Consider the following 10,810-nt stretch of genomic DNA (forward strand, 5'->3'; position numbering starts at 1 on the left):
AGCTGGGCAGGCCAGGAGCAGAAACTACCCTGGAGCCTCTGGAGGGAGCTTGGCTCTGCTAATAGCTTAATTTCAGAGTTCTGTTTTTCGGAGCATGAGAGAATATATTTCTGTTGTTTTAAGCCACCAAATTTGTTGTGATTTGTTGTGGCAGCCACAGGACATGAATACACTGGAGCAGAAAATGAGGAAGCACAGAGACTACAGTAAGATATTTATGTATGTGTGTATGCATGTGTGTATGTATGTGTATATGAGTATATATATGTACGGATGTGTGCACATACATGTGTGTAAGTGTGTATATGTGTAGATGCGGGCATGCGTGTATGTATATGTGTACATGCACAATACATGTATGTGTATGCACACGTGCATGCATGTGTATGTACACATGTATGTAAATGCATGTGTATGTGTGTGTGTATATATATGTGTGTGTGTGTAGGTATTTATGTATGTACGTGTTTTTGTTAACGGAAGTGGGAGTTGGGCAGCCACTAGACCAACTCTTTGGACATAAAAAGAGCCTGCTTCATCCACAAAGTTGGTGGGAAGACCTGGACCTTGTCTTGGCACAATGGGAGGGGCTGGTGCTGGTCTTTTTCTTGATCCAGATAGCTGACAAATCTGTGTGCCTTGGGTGGAAATGGTTACCTGTGTGTGAATTACACAGACCTATGGCTATAAGCTGTAAGGTGTAGGCCCAGGCTGTTTTGCTGCAGGGCTTCCTTGAGTGGAGCTGCCCTTTCGCATACTTGAGGAGCTGCTGGGGCCTGGGCCACGCAGCAGCCATGGTTGCTCTAGCTGTGCTTGGGGTACGAGTGGGGCACTTGCCATGGTAGGCAGTCTCCGGGCATTTCTCTGGACTTGAGATATTTGGATTTCTAACTGAAGGACCACTTTGGCCATGGGAATGGGACATGCCCCTGTGCCACCAAGAGCAGAAGATAAAATTTTCATACCTCAGGGTTACATTTGAACTTGGAAGGTGAAAGGTGGCAACAGGTAACATCTGGGAGGCTGATCACAGGACGAGTCAGCAGCTTTGGGGATCACTCACGATATTTGAGGAGAAACCTCCAGGAAAAGACTGGACTTCTGATAACTTAGGAATGGGGGCTTGAATTTATTATAATTTGAATAGTAAAAGAAATCTAATTTGGCAGGTCCTGGGTCCTTCTACCTTTCTCCCTAGCCTCCTAGCACGTTCAGAACTCATTCTCATGTCGTTCTCCTCAGGGTCACCTCATTTCAACAGTAGGAGTCAAAAGTCTCTGGAAACATGTATATATCTATTTAAGAAATTTGTCATGGTTAAGACTGGCCAGCCCAGACATTGTGAAATGTACCAATGGCTGACCCTTCTGTGGCTGTGTCTTGGGACCATGATAACAAGATGATACCTGGTGGGTGAAAGTGGTGTTTTTCTCTGAAAGAAATGAATAGTCCTACTGTCAATCATCCAGGGAAGTGATTAATCATGCGGCAGAGAGTGAGGAAGCTTTGTATGCCATGCTGGGCAATGAAGGGTGTGAAGTTATACTGCTTGTCATGGCTGTAATGTTCTAATTGTGCTACCTGGAGCAAGATCCTATAGGAAATGGATCAAGATAGTGAAATTTAGATGGAGAGAGAGGAGAAAGTCAGCTGGTGAGAGGATAGAGCCCTGAGAAGTTGAGACAGGTCTTGACTCTTAAGGGAAAAGCAAGATAGGACCAGAAAGTCCAGGCTACAAATAGTACCAGCTTCTCCACTTTGCTTCAGGCCAGTCGTGGCAATCAGCAGATAAGCACCTGAGCATCTGTTCCACAGATCCTGTTAGATTATTTGTTCCATAGCTCACACCTTCACCAGTCATTTGTAATGGCAGGGGAAACTGGCAGCAGCTTCTTATCTGATTTCACTTGGGAAAGGAACAAAGTACAAAGCAAATGGGGTTCATTGGAAAAGCAGGTCATCTTTTTCTCTCTATCCTCTAGCGAGTCTGGACTCCACTTTTGAGTGTTCACTGCCTGCATTACTCAGAAGTGAGTAAGGTGGCTGTCCATGCATTAAGCTTTCAGCCTTCCTGGAAAGCCCTGCTCTAAGCAAAGATATCCTCTTCATTTCCTCCTACCTAGAATTCTCACATTATTTCTATGGGTAAGACATTCCATTTCCAAGAGTCCCCTATAAAAATGTAAATATCCACAAATAGTTAATACAATAAGCTATTAATGAAGTGCTGAGAATTAGTTTAACCATGAGTTTCCTCAAATGCACTGTGCATACCCCTTCTGGTACAGGAGATGGTTTTGATGGTACCTGCACTCTTGGATCTGGTATTCTTTTCATTTTACATTTTTATATGTTCAGTCACCTTCTTTCTATTTGAGGCAAGTGGGCCTGTTTATGAATGTTACTGATATACAATTTCTTTTAAATAAACTCATTTAATTTTAAAAAAGGCAACTTGAACAAAAATATTAAGTATATGATAAGATAGAGATACATGGATGTGGAAAACACCCTGAATGGCTAATTTGGGAAACAGTGTTTTAACAATGTATCTTATGTCTGGATAGATGGAAAGGCCTCCTAGTGGAGATGAGTGAGGCAGAGGGAAGGTTGTGAGCTCTCAGCATTGACTAGGATGGGCATTGGGAGAACTGGGCAGGGTGCATGGGAAGGAGACTCATTCACCATGGGGACCGGGTGGACGAGGGTGAGGCCTCAGCCCTTGCTCTGGCTCTGCCATGACCAGCCACCAAGGCCCTAAGTGCCTTTTGTTTCATTCCCCTCCCAAGAGCAAGAGCCCAGAGCACTGGGCTGGGCAAGGCAGTGTTTGCATGCAGGCTTCCTCTTTAGGAATCTAAAATTAAGCATCAACATTAATAGATCATCCCATGGATGATCTCCAGAAGGGGAACCTGGCAATACCAGATGATGCTGGAGGATAATGCTGAGGTCAGACATCAGGGAATGGACAAGTCTCCAAGACCAGGGCTAGAAAATTTCCCAAAGGTTTTGGGATGTGATCAAAGGTAGATTATTTGTTCCATAGCTTATACCTTCACCAGTCATTTGTAATGGCAGGAGAAACTGGCAGCAGCTTCTTATCTGGTTTATCTTATCACCTTGGCCTCAGCTATGACCTGGGAGGGCACATGAGTTGGCTCTGCTGATTCTAGAGATGAGGGGATCCTGGGCTTGTGGTTTTAAAGAGAAAGTGCTGAAGTTTCTCCCATGCCAAGAGGCCAGCTGTGTGAGGGTAGACAGGCTTGTCTTGCTCACCACAGTCTTCCCAAACCTATGGGCACTTAATCAGAGCCCAGTAAGCATTTTCTGAATGAATGAAGGAAGGAATTAATGTTGGTTGAACTAAGCCTGAGTCAGATGATCTTGAGAAGTTATTTCCTAAGAGTCCATGTTTTCATTCATAAAATAAAACCGTACTGCCAGCGAAATCATACTTTCAGTTTGGTTTGCCTTATAAGGCTTTTATGAAATCAAATCAACAGAGTTGATAATGATAGCTTCTTTTCTGAGTGTTTACTATGTGCCAGGTATTGTAACAAGAACTGTCCAGGCATTAATCTGTCCCAATACCAGTACTTTCTTCAGGACAATAACAACATTTACGGAGCCCAGTGCAAAATGAAAATGCAAGGGTCTTTGTTCAAAAATCCTTCAGAATTTCAAGGCGGTTATGGCAGAGCACTAAAGCAAGTGCAAAACCCTTCTTAAGTGTGGGACCCTCTGCAGCTACAAAGGTTACACGCCCATGGAGCTGGCCCTAAAGATTGTTCCTTATTTGCGGATGGTGTAACTAAGGCATAAGGAAGTTCACCTTCCTGGGCCAGGTGTGGTGGGTCATGCCTGTAATCCCAGCATTTTGGGAGGCTGAGGTGGGTGGATCACCCGATGTCGGGAGTTCGAGACCAGGTTGGCTAACATGGTGAAACCCCGTCTCTACTAAAAATACAAAAATTAGCTGGGTGTGATGGCATGCACCTGTAATCCCAGCTACTCAGGAGGCTGAGGCAGGCGAATCACTTGAATCCAGGAGGTGGAGGTTGCAGTGAGCCAAGATTGTGCCATTGCACTCCAGCCTGGGCGACAAGAGTAAAACTCTGTCTCAAAAAAAAAAAAAAGTTTACCTTCCTGTAAGACCAGTGGCTACCAAGAGGCACAGGCAAGATTCATTACCTGGCAGTTTGAATCCAGAGCCCATATTCCTTGCCACGAGCCTGTAACACTTTTCTAGGGAGGCCATGTATACAGAAAAGAGTGTTGCGTAAATGTAAAGGGTTATTTATTTTTTTCACCAGGGAGACGGGGAATGCCTTATGAGTGAAGACCAAAGAGGCCACAGCAACGAGCAAATTTCTGAAAGCCACTTTCTCTCAGAAGCATTAGCTGCCACCAGCAGGCTGGGACTGAAGGGATTCCTCATTTTCACACCAAACACTCTTTCCTCCACCATCTTCCACCCTCATTTAGGGACCATAAACATTGCGACAGGTACTGATTGGTTTGAGGCCATCAACATGAGTTTACAAAAGGGGAGGTCATACCTAATCAGCATGATTAATATCGCCTGTGAAGTGTCTCCAAGCTGCCCCCATAGCAAAGAAGAAGCTAGAATCTGCCTGGACTGGGAGGAGACTCTTACAGGAGGCAGGCAAAGCAGTGGAGATGAATCTGGGAACGGACCATGAAATATTGACCTGGAGGGCAAAATCAGTGTGTCAAAGGCTCCTGTGAGTCTAGAGACAGAAGCCCTGATTTGCCCCTTTACAGAGAATTCTTAGAGTCTCTTGCCCCGCCAGCTTCCAGGGGAACTGAGCCTGGCCCTAGGACTGCCCCCAAAGGCCTGGCTTCAGTGCTGGTACCCCTGACCCCTCACTTTTACCTCTGGTTTGGGAAACGGGGCACTGTCTCTAGGGAAATCAAATCCCGAGTGCAGTTACAGCTGATTTTAGAACCTAGTCCCTATGAAAGAGGTACACCAGGACCTCTTTTTAATTCCCTGGCCACAAACAACTCTATTAGCCCAAATTAAAGCCATAGAGGTTTAGTATTACAGCATAATGAAGCTGACCCTATAGGCAGTCAGTAAGCTTTAGAATTCTTCACCTCTCCCCATTCAGTGCTAGGGATTTGATAGCCATCTTGAAGGGCAAGGAAGCACAATAGATAGACGTCTGCATCTAGACCAGGAAGCAGCAAACTTTTTCAGTAAAAGGCCAGATAGTAAATATTTTAGGCTTTGAGAGTCATATGGCCTCTGTTGCATGCTGTGGTGGTGGGAAAGCAGCCGTATAAGATACGTAAATGAGGGGGTCTATATTCCAATAAAACGATTTACAAAAACAGGTGGTGGGTTGAATTTGGCCTGTGGGCCATAGTTTGTTGACCCTTGATCTAGACTTCTTTCGTAGATCTTAAATTTGAATGTGTCTGAAGATTACTGTGGAGGGATAGGTTATAGAGACAATGTGCTTTACAGGGGTTTCTAAAGATGATTCTGATTATACATAATTTTGAAAAGACTTGTTCCCAACCCTGGCTTATGTGTGATTTTTAAGAAAATATCTGAGTGTCAAATTTGCAAAAAGGAGAATTGGGTACCACAGAGGTTAGGTAATTTGGAAGTGACGGAGTTGGGATTTAAACTCTTATCAGTCTGTTTTTAGAGTTGTGTCTCACAATCATCTTGAATTGACTGACAGAGAAATAACTCGTCTTTCAGGACAGTGCTTCACACCACATACTGCTCAGTTAGGTACTTACCAGGCTTTTTGGGCAATTAAAATATGATTAAGAAGAAGGAATAAGAAGGGACATCTACTGGCTGGTTGCAGTGGCTCATGCCTGTAATCCCAACACTTTGAGAGGATGACATGCGAGGATTGCTTAAGGTCAGGAGTTTGAGACCAGCCTGGACAACATAGCGAGACCCCATATCTAAAATATGAAAAATTAGCTGTGCATGGTGCTGTGCACCTGTAGTTCCAGCTATTGGGAGGCTGAGGCTGGAGGATTGCTTGAGCCTAGGAGTTCAAGGCTGCAGTGAGCTGTGATCACGCCATTGCACACCAGCCTGGGTGATAGAAAGATACTTTGACTCTAAAAATAAATAAATAAAAAAGATGGGTAATTACTAAGGAAGAGTACAAAAGGCACTATCAGAGCCCATGTTCCAATTAGTTCCTGTTTTCCCTTCATCCCCTCTTTCCTCACCTCTCTACAATATAAATCCTTTAAAATATAATAATGATTTCATTGGACCTGGACATTTTTATTAAATGTCAGGGTAATATTTGGCCAAAGTAATGGGACTCACATTTGTTGACAAAGTATGATGTCATTTAGAAGTTCACATTCTTGACATTGTTTCAAAAGTCCTGTTAAAAAAGCCAAATATGTTTTTATGGGCTCTCACAGCAGGGAGAAAGCCATGGTAATGCATGGCCATATCAATTAGAAGTGGATTAATTAAGCAATGAGACAGGAGCAGCAGTGCATTTCGGAGAGGTTATTGCACGGCTCATAGAGTGCTGCTGAGGCATCCAGCCAAGAGTCGAGTGACTTCCACTGGCCAAGGCATTTCAGCCATCCAAGACGTGTAATGCTCTCCCAGAAACAGTATCCTCTGCCATCCATTTTCACTGTGAGAAATAAAAAGACCCTCTTATTAACTAGGTGTTATTAGGCATGGGCAAATTGACAGCCATTTCATTATTTCATAATTATGATTAATGGCCTTCCCAATGAAGTCATCGTCTGCGATCCCAAGGCCAATCGGTCCCTTTTGGGACAAGTGTCACCAAGTCATGGTTAATGTTCCTAGAAGCGTGGAACACATAGACTTTTACAAACTCTGGGGAGGGAGAGTGAGTCTTAATTGCCTTTGGAGACTGTTTGCACAGGAAGTGGGCCTCTTCTGGGGGAAGCTCATCTCTAAAGAGGCCTGGGGTGGAGGTGGGGGTAATGCATGAACACGATATGGGAGGAGCAGTGGCAAGAAGGGAAGAGCCAGGTGGTAACTGTCGCAGCTTTCGAGCCATATTTGCTCCCTGCTAAGCATGTTCACATGGGATTTTCATTTGAATCTCTTCAACAATTTCCTGCAGTGGTGTTGTTCTATGACTATAGATAATAAAACAGACTCAGGAAGGTGAGGAACTGGCTTAAGGTCATCAAACTATTATGTGGCAGGGTTGGCATTCCAACCCAGGGCTCTGGACTAGTGCCCATCATGTTCTGTGGGTGGGACTCTCTGGACCGGGGTGACGACCATGGGATGCTGGGCAAATACACCCATTTGATTAACAGGAAATCACTGGACACTTTTTTTCTCTAGGCATTCCAGAAATACAAAGATGAAAAATCAGATAACAGATAGTGATATGGGTTGAGTTGTGTCCCTCCTAAAATTCATAAATCTTAATTTAGGGCCTCTAAGCAGGTGATTCCAGTAAAATGAGGCTATATGGATGGGCCCTAATCCAATATGACTGGTGTCCTTATAAGAAGAGGAGACTAGGATGCAGAAACCAGAGGGGGAAGAACATGTCAGGGCACAGGGAGAAGACAGCCATCCACCCTGCAAGGAGAGAGGCCTTGGAAGGAACTAACCCTGCAGATTAATCTTGGATTTGTAGTCTCTTCAGAACTGTGACAAAACACATTTCTGTTGTTGGTGCAATCTACTCTGTGGTGCTCTGTTACTGGAGCCCCAGCAAACGAATACAGGTAGAAAGGGAATGTAGCCCAACATAAATGTGATCAGAGCTAGAAGAAAGAGCAAAGGAAAGAGATGAGATGAAATAAAATACAATAAAATAAAAAAATAAAAACCATTTTTGGCTGGGCATTCTGGTAATAGGTATCCACATTTTAAATGTTCATACCCCTTGATCCAGATAGTCAACGTTTAGAAATTTATTCTGATTAATAAGTTTGTGTAGATGTATTTAACATGATTATAAGTTCAGGATCACAGGAAATGGGAAACTATCAAAATTTCTTTGGGTAGAGGACTTGTTCAATAAAGTAGGGTATGTCAATGCCATGGAATAGAATGAGTTGTTGGAAAAGGATGAGGTAGACACAATAGTATTGATCTGAAGGATATCTACAACATCTTAAGTGGAAAAGATAGATTGTTTAGGAGGATTCCATTGATGCATACTTACATTTAGAAAACATCTAGAAGGATGCACACCGAACTGTCCACAGTGACTCTCTCTGGGTGAGTGTCCTCTGGGGAGACTTTGACTTTCTACTTGATGTTAATTTGGAAGACAAAAAGATGTGCTCTGGTAGGGGGACAGCTTTCTAAACCTCATTAGTAAGTCACTTTCTGAGAATTGAATGCATGCAGAAGTGTTTGAGAAACTAAAAGCAGCAATAACCATCATTTACTGAGTGCTGTTCTATTTGCTTTCCATGAAATAACTCATTTAGTCCTCCTGAAGGCACTATGAGTTAGGTACTGATATGAACTTCAATTGCAGATTAGGAAACTGAGGTAGGTCCAGAGAGGATATGTGTGTAAGTTGCCCAAGGTCACATAGCTAGCAAGTGAACTGAGATCTGAATCCAGGTAATCTGGTTTTAAAACTTGTTACTGTAGTTAGGAAGACGTACTCTTTTTAGGGGAATTTTATTATCCAGTGCGTATTTATCTTGGGTGCAGCCTGAAGATGGTGATGATGATAATAGCAGCTTCCATTTATGGTGCATTTATATATGCCAGGCAATATGTCCTTTGTACATATTATCTTATTTAATCTTAATAATAATTGTGAGAAGTATTACTAATATTCCCAGTTTTCAAATGAGAAAGCTCAGGTTCGGAGATGTTAAGTAACTTACCAAAGGTGACACAATTGGTAAGAAGTAAAACTGGAACACAGCATGTGACTTGACACTTAACCACTATGCTTTACGGCCTCTTAGAGAACCAGTCAGCTTCCGCAGTACTCATCTTGGCCCTCCTCAATATTTACATAAAGTTGAAATCAGGTTTGACGGAAAGTCAGCAGCAGTTTGAAGACTGAATCAGTGGCAGCTCTCAACATTTCCTGGAGTCATTGACTTCCTGCTCTCTGGGTCCCACATTTCTTAGATCCTGTTCCCAAACAGGCACCTGTAGGCCTGAGGGGGCAGGAGCTTCTCAGCAGAAACCAGTGTAGACCAAGAACCTACGACCAGAAGCCTGTGGAAGCTCCAGGGGTTTGGAATAACCTGGGGTGGCTGAACAGAGATCTCCAAATAGTGACTGAGATTGCTCTGGCTTGGTGGGTTGTGGGGCTGGGAGTCAAATTTAAGCTGATGTAAAGAAAATAAAGGGAAAACAAAACTACTTTCTCTAACTTGCCAGCATTTTGAGGACTGAGATTTATACTCATTACTGTTGCTGTTTCTTGAGTGCTGTTTGCGTTTCTCCAGCAGGGGCTCTGTCTGTGCTGCCCCCTTCACTGTGTTGCCCTCTGTGCCTTTTTGACTTTCAAAATCCAAGCCCTTCTTCCTAGAACCTGCTCACCTCTCATGAGTCCTTCTTAGCTCCTCCAAAGGAGAACCTGCTTCTCCTTCTTTATTCTCTCATCTCTGAACTTCTTGGTACCCTGTTCACAGCGTTGGCCAGCCTCGAACTTGTTGCATTGGGATGTGTGTAAGTGATTCCTAACCTACTCCTCTCATACACAAAAATATGACTCTCAGGAGGACGGGACTCACCATTACTTACATTTTTACACATCACATCTGCCTTTATTGTGTGCTGCGTCTGTCAGGTGCCTCAAAATATATACACAGATCTTAAAATGAAGGGGACTCCTCCTTCTCAAGAGTCTCCTGGCAGCTCTATTTTCCTTCCTATGCCAATTCCTAAACTTGTTTTCTGCTTAGTAATGATAGTTGATATTTACTCAACATTAGCTATGGGCCACCATAGTTCCAAGTGCCTTAGTACATGTTCTTACTCCTCAAAACAACCCCTCACTGTAGATAGCATCATTACACCCATTTTATGAATGAGGACACTGAGGCTGGCAGATAGGAGGTGTATTAGTCAGAGTTCTCTAGAGGGACAGAACTAATAGGATATATGCATATATATATACACACACACACACCCCTATGTATATATATGTGTATATATATGTGTGTGTGTATATATATATGAATTTATTAAGGAGTATCAAACTCACATGATCACAAGGTTCCACAATAGGCAGTCTGCAACATGAGGATCAAGGAAGCCAGTTTGAGTCCCAAAGCTGAAGAACTTGAAGTCTGATGTTTGAAGGTAAGAAGCATCCAGCATGGGAAAAAGATGTAGGCTGGGAGGCTAAGCCAGTCTAGACTTTTCATGTTTTCTGCCTGCTTTATATGCGGGTTGCACTGGCAGCTGATTAGATGGTGCCCACCCAGATTAAAGGTGGGTCTGCCTTTCCCAGCCCACTGACTCAAATGTTAATCTCTTTTGGCATCACCCTCACAGACACACCCAGGATCAATACTTTCCATCCTACAATCCAGTCAAGTTGACACTCAGTATTAACCATCACAGGACGTAATCATTAAAATGTGGGTGGATCATGGAATACTATATACCAGTAAAAAAGAATGAGATAATGTCTTTTGCAGGAACATGGATGGAGCTGGAGGCCATTATCCTTAGCAAATAAATGTGGGAATGGAAAACCAAATGCCACAGGTTCTTACTTATAAGTAGGATGTAAACGCTGAGAACACATGGACACACAGAGGGAAACAATACACACTGGGGCCTATTGAAGGGTGGAGGGTGGAG

This window comes from Mandrillus leucophaeus, unplaced genomic scaffold (assembly GCF_000951045.1).
Source record: "Mandrillus leucophaeus isolate KB7577 unplaced genomic scaffold, Mleu.le_1.0 Scaffold333, whole genome shotgun sequence".
In the NCBI taxonomy this organism is placed as follows: Eukaryota; Metazoa; Chordata; class Mammalia; order Primates; family Cercopithecidae; genus Mandrillus; species Mandrillus leucophaeus.